Raw genomic sequence first — 23,105 nt, 5'->3', positions numbered from 1 at the left:
GGATTCGCCACGGATCAAACCCTAAACAAATCTCTTTTACATAATTGCATCCAGAAATAGAATTGAAATATTACATATGAAAGCAGTAATTAAGCAAAAATTGTATAAAATAAAAGCATAAAAACGCACACTCTGTGTATGACAATCTGTATTTTTTTTTTAAGATTTATCCCAAAGAATTACCATTGCAGATAATGATTACTACAGCTTTGTATGCATAGTGCTTGGCAAAGTCCCTGCTATATAGTTACTATTTTTAATACCATGCCTCCTTAAAGAAAATAATTTTGATAGCTGACCAGGTTTATATGTATAATTAATGATTATGCAATATAGACATATGGTATTAATACAATTAATGAATGCTTGTTGACTGCTAGAATGAATAGTTGTTTGTTTGTTTTTTTTAATAAAGTTTGGTGATTTTGTTTTTGTTTTTTCCCCATTACAACCTAATTGTCTCTTCCTCAGTTTTCAGGAGTCACTCTTCACTTTACCACGAATGGCATCCATCTTCAACAACTGGATGTCTGGTCTTGGAACACTTTCTCTTCCCTAGGTATTTCTAAATCACTGAGGAAGGTTGACAGGTTTCCAAAATTATTCTAGTTATCACTGCTGCCCAATGCTTGGTTCCTTGTGGCCAATTTGGTCTCCTTTCTGCTCTGGATCTCCCCTGGAGGCCTGGAAACTTCTTCCCTCAGGCAGTTGCTGCTCTCCACTTTGGTACTTCATGCCAAGCATGGGCCCAAAATATTCCCAAACTCCCCACAGCACAGCTAAAACCAGCCAACATGATTTAACAAGACTTTACTAAAGATTTGGGTAGGAAAAAAAAGAGGAATATAGTGAAAACACACACACACACAAACACTTAAAACTGGATTAAACATACCAAATCTCTCAGAGTTCTTAGGCCAGGCTACTCTACAGTTACTCTGAGACAATTCTCAATGATGGCGCAAGCTTCCATCCAACTATCATATCACAAGGACCACCATATTTCCCTCTCTGTGTCTTCCTACCAGGAAATCTAGACAACTGCTCTCAGATGCCCCCAAAAAGGTGTGAGGGGGATTTCCGGCAACTCTTCCCAGAGTAAAAGTAACCCTTTATAATTTTTATTCTTGATAGAATAAATTTTATTGTCTTGAACTTCCTATTCCAGGATACAGGCTTTAGGTTTGCATAACCTCAGGCCAATTAACAACAAAGCCATTTTCCCTCCAAAAAGAATGTATTATCCATCTATGAGAAAAACTTTCAGCTTTGAAATAATATTGACCTGTATCCCACCCCCATCCACACAAACACTCATACTCACACGTATATTAAAGCCAATGATATGACCAAGTATGAGTCTGGTTTCTTGTACACTGAAATCAACAATACACTCTCTGATCATGTGGGACATGCTCCTACATTTTATCAAGTTTTAGTTATATTTTTTCAAATATTAGCAGACGGACATGTCTTTTTTTTAAGAAGACAGTAAAATAAGAAAATATTTTCAAGCCTATTTTTTTTTTAAAAAGTCATAGTAACAATTTCTTTTACATTTAAAGTCTTTGAAAACTTTGGGAGGAAATGTCCAGAACAAGCTGATATCTAGCAGCTGGAAAAGCCGCTGTACCAGTGGCTCCAAATAGTAGCTTTACATTTGAATCATGTGGAGAAGTTGTGAAAAAATTCTGATACTTGAGCCCTACCCCAGCAATTTTGATTTGTGTGGGGTGTGTCCCAAGCATCAATATTACTGCAGAAGAAAACTCTCTAGGTGATTCTACATGTAGCCAAGATTGAGAATTTCTGTACTACATGAATCCAGTGAAAGGAAGGAGGAGATTACAGATTGTTAGCTGAAAGGACCACCAAATGATGCCAAAAACTCAAAAGTAAAAGCAACAAAAGTATTCTCTGTATTTGATCAGGAAGACAAACTTTTTTTCCCAGAATTTGAGCAAATGTTTACTTGTGTTGCTTTTCCTAGAAAATAAAACCTTTTCCTATGATTTTTAGAAATCCATATCTAAATCTAAAATTTATCTACTTTATTTTCAGAGAAAGAAAACTTCTAAAATTTTACATTGTAAAAGATTGATTTAAAAGTAAAACTAAATATGTTCCACTCCCAATCTGGTGGAATTGAACATCTTGGCCAAAAGAGTTTAACAACAAAAATTTTGTTTCAATTTTTATGAACATAACCAGTGGTATTTATTGAACTGGAGACTATTCAGTGTGGATTTAAATGCTGAATTTTTAAATCATAAATAGGGAACATCTAACATTTCCACAAATTAACTCTACTTGTAAAATTTGGGGTTATACAGACCTTGGTACGGTAGGGAATTGGAGACAGATGACAGAGGAAAATGATAATTTATTGTATACTTTTGAGATACTTAAGATCATTTTTCAGAGTTTAAGTTATCACATTCGGAACCTGTACACTATTGAGATGCATAGTAAGATAGGCTCATGAAGCTTGCAGAAACACTCAACTTAAAGTATACATTGATATTATAGCAAATTTTAAAAAAGGAATTATTTTAGGCAAGTTTTTCTCTTCATGTACAGTTTGGACTGAACTAAGTATGAAGTTGATTTTAATATTAAAGGTTTATCTAATTATCTAGGAGCACCTATCCTATTTTATTTTTCTATTTAAGCTTGATTGGGCTATTTTACAACTCTATAAAGGTTGTAAAACTAACTTGTAGAAATTGGATAGCAATACAAATTATTCTTGGCTAATAACAATGGAAATGCATTTCTCCTGTCAAGGAGCATTATTTCTGTTCATAGACAAAATTACAACCCCGAAGTTTTAGCTTTTTATTTTTGATGTGTATGGCATTACCCGTTGTATTAGTCTGTGTTCTTCAGAGAAGGAGAACCATTAGATGGAGATACATATACAGACAATACACCAGAGATGCATAAACCCTTTCCCCAGAAGAGGAGGTAAAGTATTCATGAGCCCACTGGGGATGACAGGGTAGCTGAGAAAAGATGACTGGTATCCACAGAACAAGTCATCCTATCCACTTTATTACTGAAATTTTCCTCTGCTGAGGCAGAAGCAGACACACACAAACACCCCCTTGCAGATGAATGCAGAAATAATGTTTAACCAAATATCTGGGCAACCTTTAGCCCAGTCAAGTTGACAAAATTAACCATCATGCCAGTTTTGCATGTAATTTCACAATCTTACCCCATCATTCTTTCATTTGGTCACTAAAATACTCTTGTCTTTTCTAGGTATTTTTGAGCCCAAGTTCCTTTCAAGTTTTCTCACTACTTCTTTAACAAATCTTTGATGCGCTCACTTTATGTGAGTCATATTTTGAACTTAAAAAATTTACACTATGAGAGTCTTGGGAAGTTTCACTGAGATGTCCATGTGGAACCCATCTTCCCAAACCAATCAGACTGAATCGCCCAAGAAATGCACCTCGTATTTCAAGCAAAGCACATCCTTCCTTGCCTTTTAGAGAGAATGCCAAGCAGCAATAGAAATTACTTACTCTTGTTCCTTTGTTTTAATTTCTCATTCTATGGTTTTATTTTCTCTTTCTTGATTAAGTTTGATTCTGCTTCTGGTTTGCATAAGATAGCAAAGAATGAAATTCTGTGTGTATGATCTGAACGTTTAATGATCTCTAGTGGGTAGAAACACAGATTTGCTCTCTCATAGGTGAGAGAGAATAGATTATCTGAGTTATTGGTCTTTTTGTTAGTCTATTTGTCTATTCGTGAGTTCAAATCAATTTAGAAAATATGCCATGCTTATTGGAAAGGAGAACAGCACTCTGGAATCTGGGCCAGTGATTTGTGTGTTTTTGTGTTGAATTTGACCTGTGGCCAAGGTTGTGAGCTGAAGCTGCAAAGTCTGTACGTCCATGTCTTTAATTGAGAAAAGCCTTTATTTCTCATTGCGTGAGTGTGAAATATTTTCCCACTCCAGAAGGTACTGCATGAATATATTAGATACAAGTCTAAAAATAAATGAGGTCTATTCTGATATAGAAACCAAAAATCATGGACATAATTTGAATATTTCTAGAAAACAAAGTCATAAAATTTCTAATATTTTAAAATGTGCTATATATCTTTAAGAGGGAAAACAAGAAAAATCTTTCTCACCAAAACTGCTAACTCAGAGGCATTTTTTTCTTTGAGAAATCAAGTTGGTGTAAACAAGGTGAATCTTGAACAAATCAGACCAGTTTGATAATTTTGGATTAAGAAATCCCCAGCAATATGTAACTTCCCTGACTATCAGCACACAGTAAAACTTTAAAACGTAAAATAGTGTCTTCATAATATTTGGATTTGTTTTCTCATGAAGAGACTAGTTAATCTGAGCTTCTTCAGCATCTTATAGTGGTTTATTAATCAGAAAAACTAATATTATTCCCACAAAATCTTTTTAAAGTTTGTCTACTCAGAGATCCATTTGTACAATCTGCTGCCCTGGATCATGTCTAAGTTAGGATACTGAAACATTGGTTACCAAGCAGTTAATTTTGCGTGGATAAATTGTTATTAATATAAATGTGTTTGAGAGACTGTAAACCCTGCAGGAAGGCCATGAAGGTGAAGAATATTTTCTCACCTTTACTGGAAGACAATTCTCCATGAATCTCCTGCTAGTCTGCATGAAATGCAAAGAAAGGCTTTGGCTGCCTTGTTCTGGGTTATGTTTCCGAAGATATTTGTATAGCAAGCAGGCTTGGAAGACAGAGTTTCTCTCCAGAGTTGGGGGAGTGGGGCAGGTTTATTTACAGGCCAGTATTAGTAAATTTCATTTAATTTCCTTGCAGCCTATTAGAAAAGATTTGGGTTCCCTAAATTCCATGTTCCTCAGCTATGATGCAAGCCCACTGCAAGCCCAGCATCCACCTGGTCCCCTTTACCTCAGTCCTTCTAGAAAGTGGTAGGCAAGGACAACTGATGGGGACATGAACATCATGCTGCTTGCTTTGCTACAAGTAATAAACTGTCCATGGTCTCCGACCCAGGAGTGTTGCGTGTTCCACCAGCATCCATGAAACTGTGGCAGGCTAACTTATTAGCCAGCAAGTAGAGTAGCATCTCATACCTCATAGGGTAACATCACAACTCCTGAAAACTCTCAGGGAACCAACAAAACACTCTCCATACCAATGTTGAAGAGAGAAAGAAAACAAAATGTTTTGACAAATGAGCATTTCAGATTTATATGCATGTAAAGATAGCCCAAAAGTGGGTGCAAAGTCTGGACAGAATTTGACACATATTTATACAGTCAGGTGGGGAGAGAACAATGAAAACTTCTCATATATTCTTGGGAGATGAAATAATGCACATGTGATTACCTCCCAAATATGCTGAGAGAGACCCCTGAGCTAATTCTCAAAGTAAGTGTCTTCAGTTCCAAGGGTCAGAAGCACTAAGACCGTGCATGGCCAAATCAAAACCTTGGGCCTTTTATCAAGCCAATAATGTTTCAAGGGGACACCTTCAGGAAGAAAGGTGGGGAGGCAGGTACCTCTCTCCTCTTTATCGAAAAAAGAATGCTTGGAATATTACTAAACCATAAAAAAGAATGAAATAATGCCATCTACAGCAACATGGATGGACCTAGAGATTATCATATTAAGTAAAGTAAGTCAAACAGAGAAAGACAAATATCACATGATATCCCTTATATGTGGAATCTAAAAGAAAAAAAAAGGAAACAAATGAACTTACTTCCAAAACAGAAAGAGACTCAGAGACACAGAAAACAAAAGTATGGTTACCAAAGTGGAAACGGCGGTGGGAGGAGGGATACATTAGGAGGCTGGGATTAACATACACACACTACTGTGTATAAATAGATAACCAAGGACCTACTGTATAGCACAGGGAAGTATACTCAATATTATGTAATAACTTATAAGGGAAAAGAATCTGAAAAAGAAATATACATACATATATAAACTGAATCACTGCGCTGTACACCTGAAACTTACACAATATTGTAAATCAACTGTACCTCAATAAAAAAATTTTTTTAAAAAATCTCGATCATCTCATTCTTACTCAACCCCCAGGGGAGCCACTGGTCAAATTCTCAGGCCATAGTAATGCATGTATCTCCATAGAGAGTATCACCCTTCTCCATTCTGATATTGTTGGTTACTGTGATAAACTAACCACAGCCTTTTCGCGTCACATCAGTAGGTAATTTCTGTCTCCTTTCATGTTTATCTGAAGGCTCTGCTACAGGTCAGAAATTTGATCTTCAAAGAAAAAACAGTCAATACCTCCTGGAAAGAAGTATAGCAGGTGTTTTGACTATTTATACCGGAAGAAATAGATTCATTAGTACTGGCTTTGGAGCTTAAGGTGACACCTCTTAGATGACTGTAAAGATTGCATCAGAGGATTGAGCCAGGAGTTCTTTTTATTCCAGAAGCAGACAACCTCGTGAAAGCAAACTGCTGATGTAAGATCAAGAGGAACAATAATTACGTAGTACCGAATGAACTTATGAGGGAATGTGTAGTTGTGTGTGTGTTTTGTTTAGAATATTGTTGATATTTTTGATGAGTATATGAAGCATTCTTCTATCTCTAACCCTCAGTAATTTAGACTATGGTTTTGCAAAATAAAAAAAAAAATTCTTTAAATGGTATCTTTTTTTTTTCCTATAAGAAATCTATTAGGCTGATTCTCACACTTTTTTTTAATACTAAACCCTTAATTTCAATGGCAACATAGTTATCTTTATAGGTTAATAGGAATCTGTCTCTTTTAAAAATTGGGATATCATTACACAAATCAACTGTGCAGCCAAAACCATGTATGGGGGGGATCCTATTTGAGAATTCAATTTAAATCAGAACTAGAAGCCCACCAAAGAGCAAGGGTTGTAATTCACGTCTGGAATCTATGTCCACAAAGTGCTCCAGGAAACTGGTCTTGTACCTTCTGTGGATTACAAGAACACAGCCTCACAGGCAGTATAATAGCTCAATTAATTCCCTGCTGGTCAGATCCCTTTAGCAGATTTCCAGAACCTTGAAAAAGTAGAATCCACACACAAACATAGATACTGTAGGTGTAACCCTAAGGAGATAAATTCCCTTTTTTCTTTCCTACCCTCAGAATAGAAGAATAAGAGTTATTTAAAATGCAACCAAACCCAACCAAAAATTGAGTGCTTAATCAAGAATAATCTCTGGAGTTTATTTTAGGATCACAAGTAGAGACTGTTGTAACAAAGCATTGTCTAACAGGCCTACCCAAGGATTATCCGATTTTAGACCTTTGTTTGGATTTGTTACTTACTATTGGTTAGAGTATTTTACTACTAATGCCACATAAGACATCATTCAGTTTTGTATATGATTTCATGGTTCTCTACTACCATTCTTTTATTCGGTCACTATAAATACTTCTGTTTCTTCTAAACTTTTTTTCGAAACAGTTTCACTCCTCTTGTTTGTTCATTAATGTGTTAAATAAATCTTTGACATGTGCTCATTTTCAAAATTCATGTGTTTAACCTCTAAAAGCTATATTTTGACAAAAAAATTGAAGGATTTAAACAGTAATGTATAAATAGACTTTTTGACTTAGATATTATGTATATATACATTTGATATATATGTTCTTTAATAAATAATCTATATATCTGCCTATTTGAATTTTTATAGTATTCTAGTATTTTGGGTTTTAACCTATTCACAAGCTATAAATAAAGCAAACTATTTCATTTTGTCTCTAGAACTTTAGTTTGGTAATTTACCTGGCTTTACACTTTATGGCTATAAAAATGATATATTTTACAATGTTGGGACTCAAAGATTCCCTAGATATATAATTCGCTCAATTTATGCAGTCCACTAAAAAATGAAATTTCCCCCCGAAGCTCTTTAAAAGATTGCTGTATTTTTGGTGCACTAAAGAACAGTGAAATAACTGGCAGTTACCTGTCTTATGCAATTAATTGCATATATGACCTAGATATTACCGTTATAATCCCTGTTATAAATAGCCATTTTCTTTAAAGTATAATTTATCAAGATCACTTTGGATACTTATTTTTTAACTTTTAACTGAAATTTTTTAAGTTGGTCTGTTATTTGATTACACTCTAAGTTTATACACTTAAATTTAGTAAGAATTTTACTTTTGTAACTTGATAGCTATGGCGATTAATCACTTAGAAGAATTTTTAACTATTTAAAAATTGTATTTTGAGTTTATATAATCTAAAAAAAAAAAAAATGGACCAATAAAGGTAGCAAGTCCTCTTAAAGAACAAAGCATTATATAATTTTAACTAAGGATGGGAGTTTAGAGGCAATTCAAATTTCAATAACTTTAAATTTCACATCTAAATCCAATGTTTGGATATTAAAATTCACTGGCTCAGGAAAGTCTGTCAAGATGCACAGAAACTTCCTCTCAGTTTAGGAGGGCTGTCCTAAGAATAGGGCTGGCTCTCAGAGAGGACAATTTAGAATTAAAAATAAATCATTGGAGGGGGGGATACGCAGGAGGGAGGAGATGTGGGAACGTATGTATATGTATGACTGATTCACTTTGTTATGAAGCAGAAACTGACGCACCATTGTAAAGCAATTATACTCCAATAAGGATGTTTAAAAAATAAATAAATAAATAAATCATTGGCTCTTGACAAAATCTTATTTCTAAAAAAAAAAAAAGTCAAATAGCTTGAATGTGTGTGTGCACATGTTTTGAAAGTAGTGCTAATGAGCCAAAAAGTCAATTTATCATAAATATTTTGATGAATTTTTCCAACTCAGATTTTGTTTAAATGGAAAATACCTTTTAAAATAGAGTCTTTCATGGCATTTAAAAAGACTTTACCAAAGCGATCTTGAGAAAGAAGAACACAGCTGGAGGTATCACACGCCCTGAATTCAGACTATACTACAAAGCTAAAGTAATCAAAACAGTATGGTACTGACACAAAAACAGACACATAGATCAATGGAACAGAATAGAGAGCCCAGAAATAAACTTATGCACTTATGGTCAACTAATCTATGACAAAAGGAGGCAAGAATATACAATGAGGAAAAGACAGTCTCTTCAATAAGTGGTGCTGAGAAAACTGGACTGCTACAGGCAAAAGAATGAAATTAGAACATTTTCTCACAACATGTACAAAAATAAACTCAACATGGATTAAAGACCTAAATGTGAGACCAGGACCATAAAACTCCTAGAAGAAAACATAGGCAGAACACTCTGACATAAATCATAGCAATATTTTTTTGATCTATCCCCTAAGGCAAAGAAAACAAAACCAAATATAAACAAATGGGACCTAATTCAACTTAAAAGCTTTTACACAGCAAAGGAAACCATCAACAAAATGAAAAGACAGCCAACTGAATGGGGAAAATATTTGCAAATGATATGACCAATAATGGTTTAATATCTAAAATATATAAACAGCTCATACAACTCAATATAAAAAAATTAAGAAATAGGCAGAAGACCTGAACAGACAGTCTTCCAAGGAAGACATACAGATGGCCAACAGGCACATGAAAAACTGCTCAACATCACTAATCAGAGAAATGCTAATCAAAACCACAATGAGCTATCAACTCACACCTGTTAGAATACCTATCACCAAAAAGACCACAAATAACAAATGTTGGTTAGGATGTGGAGAAAAGGGAACACTTGTACCCTGTTGGTGGGAATATGAATTGGTGCAACCCTTATGGAAAACACTATGAAGGTTCCTCAAAAAACTAAAAATAGAACTACCATATAATCCAGCAATTCTACTGCTTAGTATATATGCTAAGAAAACAAAAACACTAAGTCGAAAAGATACATCCACCCCAATGTTCATAGCAGCATTATTTATAATAGCCAAGATGTGGAAGCAACCTGGGGTCCATCAACAGATGAATGGATAAAGAAGATGGGGTATACATTATACATACATACACAAGAGATTACTACTCAGCCGTAAAAAAGAATGAAATTTTGCCATTTGCAACAACATGGATGGACCTGGAGGGTATTATGCTTAGTGAAATAAGTCAGACAGAGAAAGACAAATACTGTATATTACTGCTTATATATGGAAACTAAAAAATAAAACAAATGAATAAAGCAAAACAGAAACAGACTCAGATACAGAGAACAAAATAGTCGTTGCAAGTGGGGAGAGGGAAGCAGGGGAGGGCAAGATAGAGGTAGGGGATAAAGAGGTACAAACTATGATGTATAAAGTAAATAAGCTACGAGGGTATATTGTACAGGACAGGGGATATAACCAATATTTTACAATAACTTTAAATGCAATATACTCTATAAAAAAATTGAATCACTATGTTGTACACCTGACACTAATATATCAACTATATATCAATTAAAAACATAAGCAACTGTTTTGAAACAAAAGTTTTAAATTATTCTCATAGGTTTATTCTGTTTAATCAACTATGCTTTTCCATAATTTACATGTTCATGCATGAAACCTTAATAACAATTTCTAAATAACTGTGTGACATGAAACCTGTCCTAACTACTTTGGGAAGTTAGAGATATTTTTCAAATAAAAAAGGATAAAAGTTGGAGTAGGAAGACTATTTTGCAAAGTTATAATTAATTTTGATTTGAATTTTGCTATGCAGCCCTAGAAGTCACTTTTTTTTTTTCCATTTTGAATATAAAAAAGTGAGTTAAAGGTTTGTGATTCTCTATCCTGTAGGAATTTGATTAGACTTTCCATGGTCCCTACAAATAAAGGGATGATTTGGGTCTTTTTTCCTTCAATTGTCACATTCTGTTAGTGAGAAGATCAGATCATATCATGTATACTTGCTTTAAAAAAAAAAAACACAGCAAAAATAGAGCTAACAACCTCAGAAATGCAAACAAATATCTTCTGTGTTCCTCATTAATCGGATTAGTGATCAAAACAGATGGATCCTATATTGATTGCTGTAGATTGCGAAACCTACTAGTTTATTCTTCCAAATCTATTATGCTTACTACATTTTCTACATGCACTTAATACAGCTTAAAGTTATGATCCTAGAAAAATCAGAAGTTAAAGAAAAATTTTTGTAGTATATGGTTTTTAAGATAATTAATAAATAAATTTTATGTACTTAAATGATGTTTAATAAAAACTTATCTTTTATGACTAGTATTTTTCTGTTTTTTTTTTTTAATCCTAAGGTGAGTTTTATTTATTTATTTGGTTGCACCGGGTCTTAGTTGCATCAGGCGGGCTCCTTAGTTGCGGCTTACGGGCTCCTTAGTTGTGGCATGCAAACTCTTAGTTGCGGCATGCATGTGGGATTTAGTTCCCTGACCAGGGATTGAACCCGGGACCCCTGCACTGGGAGCATGGAGTCTTATCCACTGCACCACCAAGGAAATCCCCTATTTTTCTGTGTTTAATTGAAGTATAGTTGACTTAGTATGTTGCGTTAGTTTCAGGTGTACAGCAAAGTGATTCAGTTATACATACATATATATCTATTTTTTTCAGATTCTTTTCCCATATAGGTTATTACAAAATATAGAGTATAGTTCCCTGTGCTATACTCCTTATTGGTTATCTGTTTTATATATATATTAGTGTGTACATGTTAATCCCAAACTCCTAATGTAACCCCCCCACTTTCCCCTTTGGTAACCATAAGTTTGTTTTCTATGTCTGTGGGTCTATTTCTGTTTTGTATGTAAGTTCATCTGTATCATTTTTTTTTTTTTTTTAGATTTCTCATATAAGCAAAATTTTATGAGTCTAGTATTCTTCTTAATCTGCTCAGACTGCCATAACAAAATACCGCAGACTGGCTGATATAAACAACAGAAATATATTACTCACCATTCTGGAGGCTGGAAAGTCCAAGATCAAGGTGCCAGCAAGGTAGGTTTTATTCTCAGGCCTCCTCTCTTGGCCCGCAGCCAGCCACCATCTCACTGTGTGTGTCACATGACCTCTTCTTTGTGCACTGGAGGGGGAGAGAGAGAGAGAGCTCTGGTCTCTATTCCTCTTTTCATAAGAGCATCAGTCCTATTAGATTAAGGCTCCACTCTTGGACCTCATTTAACCTTACTTACCTCCTTAAAGGACCCATCTCAAAATGCAGCCACACAGGGGGTTAAGGCTTCAACATATGGATTTGGGGTGGACACAAACATTCAGTCCCTAAAAGTATTTTTATTAGCTATTTTGTATGTCAGTATTCATTAATGAAAAGAGACATTGTTTCGCGTGGATACTATTGAGCAGGTTATAAGAGAATGCTCGGCAGAAAAGTACGTTTACAATAATCTGCGGAGAATTCTCAAGTACAAATCTAATAGCAACAAAACTTGTGCTCCAAAACTTCTGCATTCAAATCCAGGGGTTTACGCTGAAAAATGTTGATATGTCATACCTCCTGCTGTTACTAATCCAATACTGTTGGGCTGCACCCTGCAGGCCTGCAAGTCTTGTAGTTGCCCAGTCTGGAGACCAAAGGAAGAGCTTGGAGACAGTGACAGAGACATCAATAGTTCAGTGGACAGAGGGATCTTACACAAAGTGACCTAGAGCGACACTCCACGTGTGCAGCAGACAGTAGGCAGGATGTAGCAGCCATCTTCGTTACTCAGCAGAGAAGGAGGATACCATTTATAGGGAAAATTGATGTCAGGTGAGCTCATCAGTTACCAGGGGCTAATGAAGCCTTAAATTAAGAGGATTGGATAGTCATGTGTGTGAAGCAGGGCCTGGTCGATCAGGGGATGTACAGAGAGCAAGAGGACAGCCTAACCATATAAATACTGATATCTACTAGTTATATTTATTTAATATCATATAATTTTAGAAAAGATGTCAAAAGTTGTTGAACATGAGTTATTCAAGTGACAGGAAAATCATTCTTTTAAAAAATGTGTTCACTATCTAGGCATAAAGATACAATAAAAAAGACTCTCCCCTTGGCTCCTCTCTCGCTCCACCTTATTTTTAAACTCACTGTTCCCCTCCCCACATTTTCATTCTGAATTTGACCACCGTTTACTCAAGTATCAGATTTGCAGTGAAGGAAAGATTATTAATCACGGTTCAACCAGAGAAGCAGAACCAGAAGTAGTAGGAGATTATATCTAGAAGCAAATATAAGTTTATTTGTTTACGTAATTGTGGAAGTCTGTTGGGCAGGCAGAGAGGGAGGATCAGCAGCCAGTTGGAACCCAGAGGAAGGAGCCCAAGCTTGTCCACAGGTGGGAGGTCCCACTCAGAGAAGACCTGAGCATATTTTAAAGATCTTCCAATCAATTCAGGCCGACACAGGGTAATCTCTTGTTCAATTAATTTAACTGATTAGCATCTTTTTTTTTTCATTTTCACCAAGAATTTATTTAACAATGTATTCACCCTTTTGTTCCACTACCTTCTGCCATTTTCCAGGCAACTTCATAATTCCATCTTCCCAAAACTTTTTATCTTGTTGAGCAAAGAACTGTCCCAGGTGCCTTTTACAGACTTCCAGGGAATTGAAATTTTTTCCATTAAGAGAATTTTGTAAAGACCGAAATAAATGGAAAGCTGAAGGTGCAATGTCTGGTGAATACGGCGGATGAATCAGAACTTCCCGGTCAAGCTGTAACAGTTTTTGCCTGGTCAAAAAAGAAACATGCAGTCTTGCGTTATCCTGATGGAAGAGTATGCGTTTTCTGTTGACTCGTTCTGGACGCTTTTTGTCGACTGCTGCTTTCAGTCGGTCTAATTGGAAGCACTACTTGTTGGAATTAATAGTTTGGTTTTCCAGAAGAAGCTCTTAATAGAGGACTCCCTTCCAATCTGACAGTATACACAACATCACCTTCTTTGCATGAAGATCGGCCTTTGGTGGGGTTGGTAGTGGTTCATTTTGCTTGCCCCATGATCTCTTCCGTTCCACATTATGGTACAGTATCTACTTTTCTTCGCCCATCACAATTTGTTTTAAAAACAACGTTGTTGTTACGTTTCAGTAGAGAATCGCGTGCGGAAATACGGTCGAGAAGGTTTTTTTTGCTTAACTTATGTGGAACCCAAACATCAAAGCGATTCACATAACCAAGCTGGTGCAAATGATTTTCAGCGCTTGATCTGGATATTTTGAGTATGTTGGCTATCTCCCGCATGGTATAACATTGATTGTTCTCAATTAATGTCTCGATTTGATCTCTCTGATCAGCATCTTTAACCACATCTGCCAAATGCCTTCACAGAAGAACCTAGATTTACTGTTTGATTGAATCACCGGGAGCAGCTGTGTGTATGTTCCAACATGGCTTTGACTCCTGACGCTTCCATTTATATGCATGTAAACTTAAGCTGGTTATTAAAACTCTGACTTTATAGAATTGCTGTGAGGATTAAAAACTTATATAAATGATAATTATTACTGTTATTAATTCACAGTTTTAAAAGAAATTTTGACATATATTAAATAACTTAATTCTCATTGTTATACTGAAAAACAGTGTTTAACAGATACTCTTTCCTATTGAAGATAGGAAAAGATAGCAATTACACAGCAATAAAATATTAATCTATGAATGAGTACATAGAAGTAAAAATCAATAATTTCCATAAAAGAAAAGCTTTAAAAAGCATATTTATAAAATACAGAACTTGAGCAATTATTAAGTACATGAAACACAGATTCACAGCAAATAAATTTTAACTCTGAAAACTGCTCTAGAGCTCAGATTTTCAGAAGTGTAACATGTTAACTGTATACTTAGAATAGTTTCCTTTATATATCATACATTCAGAAAGATTTCAAGTATGCCCTCTTTGATGCTTCCGTTTTTTTAATGTATTTGCTACTAATACAAAACATGTTATTTTTCATTTAAGAAATCAGAGAAACAGTAGATTCAGTGTAATAAAAATCACAGTTTCAATGAAAATATTCTTTTACCACCAGGTTTTCTCAGGAAGACAGTAGTTAAGAAACAATCCACCTCCACAGCCCTTCCCCCAGCCTCCTTCCAACATACAGACATATAGTTTTATTAATGGTTTAAAATATCACTGGATGCCTTGCATCATACACAGAAATCTGAACAACCATATTTTAGAACTGCCAAAGTCTATCTTATTTTAAGATAAAAGAAGCACAGTATAGCAGGGACATGGTGAGAAAAATATTGTAGAGAATGTATTTTCTCCTCAGGAAGAAAATGTTAATTTGCTTTGCTCTGGATGGATTTGAATGTTAAGAGCTAAGGGGGAAGTGGGTCTCCAAGCGTAATAATTCATATTTTTTAAACTAAATATTCTATGACTCATCCATGACTGAATTGCTGATATCAGACTAAATTTGCCACCTAGAATAACTCAAAAAGCTTGATAAAATACAAACAATAAATGGTGGCATCAGAGAGCAACCAAGGCAGCCAAAACTTAAAGGGCCTGGCTCCTAGGTAACTGGGACGGCGTTAAGATGTGTTTGTTTTTACTACTACCTTCTTCCGTCAGGGTATCTGCTGGTAAACTAACACTGGAAGAGAGGTCAAACAGAAAGTGCTGTGGAGCTGGCAGTAGTCTCACTGACCTGAGGAGATAAAAGCTGGTACTTAGGGCTACCAAAGCAGCTAGGACCAGAGACACCAATACCTTGAAGGAAAGTGAATTACAGAGAAGTGAACCCAATGTTCTGAGTGCAATTTTCCCTCAATGTATTCACTGATTTCTAAGCTCCCCATGCTTTGGTCAAGAGGTCGAGACACCAATTAGAAAGCAACTGGTAAGAGGCTAAAATATGAAGCAGAGATCAGAAGTCTCAAAGCCCTGAGACAAACCTTAGAGTTTAGGGACTGTTGAGGAGGAAGGGAATGGTTAAAAAAAAAAACTAAAAAAACCCCAAAACAGAAACAAAAACCCAACTAAAACTAAGGTTTCTGTTAACACCCCTGAAAATTTCTACCTTGTGAGTAAACCAGAAATAAATCAATAGTCAAAACTACTGAAACCAAGGTGTTGTGGCCATGAGAATGCGTTTCACAGACTTCCATCTAAAGGGGGTTTCATTGACTGAGGGCCCAGCTGGTATAGAGCACCATGGCCACACTTCCTACATGTATCCCAGCCGATGACCTAGCACGGCAGGGATTCTGAGGTAGGCTCATTTTTGGTAGATACGGAACTCCTCAGACAGCTGGCCTTGGCTCAAATACAGTAGCCCCCCTCATCTGCAGTTCCACTTTTCACCTGTGGTTAACTTCACTCTGAAAATACTACATGAAAAATTTCGGAAATAAATAATTCGTAGGTTCTAAATTGCACACCTTTTTGAGTTAGCGTGAGGAAATCTCACTCTGACGCACCTGGGATGTAGATCGTCACTTTGTTCAGTGCATCCCGCCTGTTAGTCTCTTATTAGCTGTCTTGGTTATTGGGTTATTGTTGCAGTATGGCAGTGCCTGTGCTCAAGGAACCCTTATTTTACTTAATAATAGCCCCCAAACGCAAGAGTAGGGATGCTGGCAATTTGGAGATGCCAAGGAGAAGCTGTAAAGCACTTCCTTTAAGTAAAAAGGTGAAAGTTCCCGACTTAAGGAAAGAAAAAAAATTCTAGCTGTGGTTGCTAACATCTCTGGTAAGAAAATCTTCTATCCGTAAAATTGTGAAGAAGGAAAAAGAAATTCCTTTTTTGCTGTTCCACCTCAAACTGCGAAAGTTATGGCCACAATGTGTGATTCGTGTTAAGATGGAAAAGGCATTAAAGTTGTACAATAAGATATTTTGAGAGAGAGACCACATTCACATAACTTTTATTATAGTATATTGTCATAATCGTTGTATTTTATTATTGATTATTGTTGTTAATCTCTTACTGTGCCTAATTTATAAATTAAACTTTATCATAGGTATGTATGTATAGGAAAAAACACAGTATTTGCAGGGCTTAATACTATCCACGGTTTTAGGCATCCACTGGGGGTCTTGGAACATACCCCCCCCATGGATAAGGGGGGCTACTGTACTCACCGATAGTTTTGCTGAACCTTCTTTAGACTGCAGGATGCTCTAGGACCTTCTACCCCAACTTCCTTCCCTCTGTTCTTTCCTTGGGTTCTGACTTGCATTGTGGTCTGCCAGCTCTCTTAGCCTCCCCAGGCTCTTTGTCTCATAGGCATTCCCCTTGACGAAATTCTTGCACGTTTATTCCTGCCTTGATGTCTGCCACTTGGAGTCTCTGGTCGAGCACAAATGGTACCTGGAGTAGCCTGAGAAAACAGGCATCAGGATGGCGAGGTGGAGAACTGCTCACCAGCTACATGCCCAGCAGGTAAAGAGGACACCATCCTGGCTGACAGCGAGCCTGAATAATTCCTGGCAACAGATCGCAGCTCGGCTGCCTGGCTTCACTGGCGGTGACCTGGGAAAACGTTCCGGTGGAAAAGAATGTTGTAGCAGGTGCGATGAGGCAGGTATTTGAAAAACGTGGAAGGGGCAGGGAGGAAAATGCCGAAAAACACAGCAGAGTCAGCTGGGTTTTGCTGAGTTATATTGATACCCTGCAGAAAGACTGAAGACTCTTAACAAGCAGTTAGTAGCTAAGTATGAGAGCCAGAGAAGCCCTCCGGTCAGGCTGGGTAGCTTTCACTGAGCCCCCAGCACCTGTGTTGGGAGGACCATACCGTTGACTGACAGGCTGAAGACTTATCTGTTGGAGTTGCAGCATTCCATACAAGTGGGAAAGCACAGGCAAAGCAGACCTGTCATGTGAAGGTCATGGCCCTGGCAGATAAAACCTGAGATCCTGAAACATGAGATGGAAACATCTGGATGGCTTCCCCCGAGGGTGTGGACTCTGCAGTCCCCCCCTCCTGAACGCTTTGGGCTTGCAGAAATAGCTCATCCTTCCTTTGCAAGAGCTAGCACTTCTGCTATGTGAGAAGATGCTGCTGAAGTTTCGCTCCTGAGAAATATCAGGTGTGTGCCTCAGGATTTGCCCTCACTCCCTCTCATGGCTGCTAGGCTGATGACTAGAGTTAAATCACAGCATCACCTGGCAGGGGACATGCCAGGCCTCAAAAGGGAGGAAAACATTATAAATGTAAAAGATGGCAAGAATTAGCCATAATGGAACAGTGAACCCTGGGAGTACTCCTGAGATTGGATGGTGCTTGATCAAGGGAGACAGAATGTAGGACTAGATAAGCAAGGACTGATTTACTTAAGTGTACTTTTTTGAGACATGGGACTTAATGCCCTAGTTAGGAGCTAGGATGCCTGAGGATGGGGTAAACTCACTGCTGGGCTCTTAAAAGTCAGAAAAACAAGATGGCGAACTCTCGACAAAGTGGAAATGCCTGAATTGCACTTGCATTTGGTATAGTAAGGAAAAAAGAGGCTAAGAGAAATGGACATGCGGGAATGGCTATAGTAGGTAAGACCAGAGACCCACCAGATGACCAGATTCCATGAGGAGGCCCAGAGAATCACACGTTCCCCGAGGCCATCAGCCATGCACTGGCGTGAGGGGCCCAATCATCCCTATGAAGTTCAGAGGTGCGTCTCCTCTGCAAGTTAGGAATGACAGTAGGAGAGGTAGTCACAGAGCTGGGCGCATGAACAGCCGTAAGGATAACGTTTAGGCCTCCACTGCAATCATAAAGACCAGGTGACAAGGCTTAGCTACAATCAGCTAGGAGGCTGTAATCACCATAAAGACCAGAAAGGTCAGAGCACGAGCTGAGGAGGAGCCAAGGAGACCTGACCCACAGGGAACTGTGTAGATGAGGACCAGAGCATGTTGGCCTCGAGAACAAGAGAAACAGGCAGGCCACAGGAGTTCTGCTCAACATCAACCACCACAACAACAAAACAGCAAGAATGGAAGGGTAGGGAGATGAGGGAAGTTGCCCCAATAAAATATCACAATTCCTTGCTTGGTTATCAGATCTGAGACAGTTTTCAGATTTGGAACCCACTGACTGGGTCCTAGGGATCCCTAGGAGGAAGGACTGTGTGATACCGTGGAAGTATATACTGTGCCAATTCCCTTAGACCTCTCCTAAAGGGACCTATGGTTATTCACTTTGGTGACTGTACACCCAAAAAGGTGGGTAATCACCAGACATTTCAAGAACTATTGGACACTGAACACCAGTTAGTTTGCTGTCTCAACTCTACACATCCCCAGAATCCAGCCATTGTCCCAGGGAGACTATCCGTCACATGATGGGTAATCCAATCTAAGTCTCCCACGTTAGTCTTTCCAGGGTTTATTTCTTCAGCATCCTCTGACATTGTCAAACAGGTCATCACTTTATCTGGCTTTCCTAGTTGCTCTTAATAGGAGTCCTGGTCGATCACGAGTTACTCCATCCCATTTAGGATGAAGTCTCATTTAGCATTTTAGCGTCTTCTGGAATAATGTAATTCTTCAATTCTTTTTTGCCGACAAATAGTTACTTAACAGCGATTATAGCACAGTATGAGATCAGAGTCAGGAAAAAAGCCTAAAAGTCTATCTACCACCTAGAAAAAAAGGAAATATCGATATTTGGCGTTTACAGATGTCATGTAACACCCCTGCCCCCTCCCTGCGCTCTTCATACTCCGAGCGATACTGCCATCTCCTCCTCCCTCACCTCCAGTACTCACAACCTTGTCCCTCTAATTTGCTTTAAGCCCATCACGTTTAATTCTTTTATGTGTATTACTGTTATTCATCTCAGTCACAAGAAGCCCTTGACTCCTAGGTTATCTCTGGGACCCCAAACCTACATGGCTCTGTATATCTCCTACCCTATCCTCACCTCCTGTCATTCTTCAGTTCCTGGAACCATTTTGCCAGACCCTCTGGACTAAAGCATCAGTTACCTGGGAAATACCCTACGTCTTCAAATATGGCAGCAAGAAATTTAAAACCTGGTACAAATGAACTTATTTACAAAACAGAAATAGAGTCACAGATGTAGAAAACAAACTGATGGTCACCAAGGGAGAAAGGGGGGAGGGATAAATCAGGAGATTGGGACTGACATACACACACTACTATATATAAAATAGATAACTAATAAGAACCTACTGTAGAGCACAGGAAACTCTACTCAATACTCTGTAATGACCTATATGGGAAAAGAATCTAAAAAAGAGTGGATATATGTATATATGTATAATTGACTCACTTTGCTGTACACCTAAAACTAACATGACATTGCAAATCAACTCTACTCCATTAAAAATTAATTAAAAAAATATGGCAGTGAGGTTTCCCTTCACTTTTTCCACTCCAACCGAGAAGGCCCATTTCCACTCAGACCCCTGACACGCTGGCTAGTTTCTCTCCCACCGTCCTACTACCCCAGGGTGCGGAGGCTAGTGGGTGTTCCCTACACTGACACCTTCTGTCTCTTCTCCCTCTGTCTTCCCTAAACCCACCCAGATTAGAATTTCACACCATCCGCGTATGCAACCCGACCCCCTCCTTATTCCGGTCACCTCAGTCCTCTCCAGTTACTGCCCCATTTCTCTGCTTTTCTGAAATGTAACATTGGATATTTATTTTTGCCTTCAATTCCTCTCTTCTAGTCTCTAACTCAAACCAATGAGGCTTTTTGGCCTCATCTCTCCACTGTAACAGCTTTTGTGGAAGTCAGGAATAATCTCCCATTGTTAAAGCTTTTTATCAGTTCTCTTGCCATGATTGTTAAGCAACATTTGTTGTCAGTTGTTCCATGATTGTGAAGAAACATTTGGCACCATGGCTCAATCTTCTTTAAACACTTTTATCACTTGGCTTTCAGATAGAAAATTCTCCTGCTTCTCCTCCCACTTCACTGGGTGCTCTTTCACCGTCTTTGTTTTTGCGTTTTCTTTTCTCTCTTTTTTTTTCTCCTGTACCTATTTTTCTCAGCCTCTGGCAGTGATTTTTCTACTCTCTATTTCTATGAGTTTGACTTTTCAAAGAAATAATTCACATATAAGTGATACCATGCAGTGTCTGTGTTTCTCCAGCTGGCTTATTTTACTTAGCACACTGTTTTCAAGATTCATCCATGTTGTTGCAAACGGTGAGATTTCCTCCTTTCTCATCGCTGAATAATATTCCATTCAAAAATGCTTCTCCCACCCCACTAAGTGTCTACATCTCTCTCACCTCCTTCATATCTTTGGTCAGATATCATCTTATATGTGAGAACTCCCATAGCACTGTACTTAAAACTGCACATGTGCACACATGCAAAAGCACACACACACACACACGCACTCCATAAGCTGCTTCTATCTTTTTCCATTGTTGCCATCCCCATGTGACATAGCATGTATTTAACTTATTATTGATTCTCTTTCCACACTAGAATGTACAGTATATGAAGGAAGAATTTTTCTCTATTTTGTTTACTGCTATATCTCTAGTAGTTAGAACCATGATTAACACATTGTAGGCACTCAAGGAAAGTTATTCAATTATTGATCAAAAGAATTAACAAATCCTTAGGGATATAAGGCCATTTTTGAGGGTAGCCACAGAGAGAGACACTATTGGTAAGCCTAGTGGGATTTTCAGTGTATAAATGGATTTGGTATGATGTACATAGTCGAATTAAAAAATACTTCTCAGACCATATATTCCCAGAGAAGTCTTTTGAGAGGGGGTATATACTCTCGCTTTTTTTTTTTTTATCAGTGAGCCTCACAGACAAGCTGAAAAGTTGTAGCTTTACAATTCTAACTACAAACTAATGTTGCCTACTCAGTTTTTTATGTTTCCTCACTAATAATTCCTCTCAGTCTCTAAATGTAATTAAGTCATTCTTCACTCATTCAGCAACCACTTATCGAGTACCTACTATTTACCAGGCCGTGTGCTAGTAGTTGGGGATGTACGGTTTCTGCTCTCAGAAAACTTATAATTGCATTTTTCTCACAATGTCCAATAGCCCCTCTTACCTACAGCTTTAGTAACGTCATGTAAAGTTAGGTGGTTATTTGTGGAAATCCTGATACATATATCATTGACCTTAACTGCTTTGGTTCTATTACAAAATAAACACTCAAAAATAGACAATGTGATCTAACGTAAATGACACAGCCTTTCAATACAGAGACCTGAATTCTAATTTCTATAACGTGGTTAACGTTTGTAGCAGGTCAAAGGGTCTCTATTTACCTTGGTTTCTTCATCTGTAAGACAAAGTTAGTAACCCCTATTAAATGCAAAAGATTCTTGTGAGGATAAAGGAAAAGTTAATAAAATGCTTTTGAAAACTTAATGTTCTACTTAAACATGTAACAAAATCATTAAATCAATTGGGAGCCTAATCTGTGTGATGTGACTAAAGCCAAGTTTTGGAAGGAGACAGGCATTGAGTCAAATGCTAGCCCTGGGACTAGGCAGCAAATGGAAACAAGGACATTTAATTTACAGTGTCAGTGTGGGAATTAGAATTGATGGATGTAAAAAGCCTAGCACCTAATACAGGATCGGGCACAGAGTAGATGCCATTGTCAACTCTTTTTACTTACTGTAATATTTTGGCACATGACCATTAGAATTGCTCATTTTCTAATATACCTCAGTTTTTAAATCTGTAGAATGGGCAAAAGTCCTGCGTTAATAATAGATTGTGATCCCCAAGCCAAAGTCACTATTAGCACATCGTGGAGGTAGCACTTTGACATTCTTTATTAGATTTCTGCGTGGTCAACTCTGAAGACAGAGACAGAAAAAAATCACATTCAGAAAAAGCTCTTCAGGGCAGGACACCAGAGGAAAAGAAGAATAATGAGGTCATACAAATTGTAAAGTAAACCAGGCAAAGGGCCAAGAACTTTCATGCAAAGGGAGACTGGAGAGAATCAGCTCTCACGTACCTACAGCTTCCAGCTCCTTTCAAGCAGCAGGAGACAAAGAACACTCTTCTCTGGCAATTTTTAAAAGTCAAAGCCAAACGAGCCCGTCACTTCCACCGCGATTAGAGGACATCCCTTCGCTGTTCACGGTCGGCCTCAACCACTGGATCTACTGACATCATTCTAGTCACACGGCGGAGATGTTCACAGTTCGTGGAAACTTCAGTTTCACAGTAACCTAGTGTCAAGGTTATTCTCC

At 37.6% G+C, this 23,105-nt stretch overlaps 1 non-coding gene across 1 annotated transcript; it reads left to right on the top strand.

Annotated features, from left to right (window-relative positions):
• The first annotated feature begins 8,373 nt into the window (after positions 1-8,373).
• On the top strand, positions 8,374-8,500 carry LOC137775995 (small Cajal body-specific RNA 11). Its single transcript, XR_011076120.1, has one exon. It is a non-coding gene; the product is annotated as a small Cajal body-specific RNA 11 (non-coding RNA).
• The last annotated feature ends 14,605 nt before the right edge of the window (positions 8,501-23,105 follow it).

Source organism: Eschrichtius robustus, chromosome 13 (assembly GCF_028021215.1).
Source record: "Eschrichtius robustus isolate mEscRob2 chromosome 13, mEscRob2.pri, whole genome shotgun sequence".
In the NCBI taxonomy this organism is placed as follows: Eukaryota; Metazoa; Chordata; class Mammalia; order Artiodactyla; family Eschrichtiidae; genus Eschrichtius; species Eschrichtius robustus.
The sequence above is the reverse complement of the archived record's forward strand: the minus strand, read 5'-3'. Positions and strand labels throughout refer to the sequence as shown.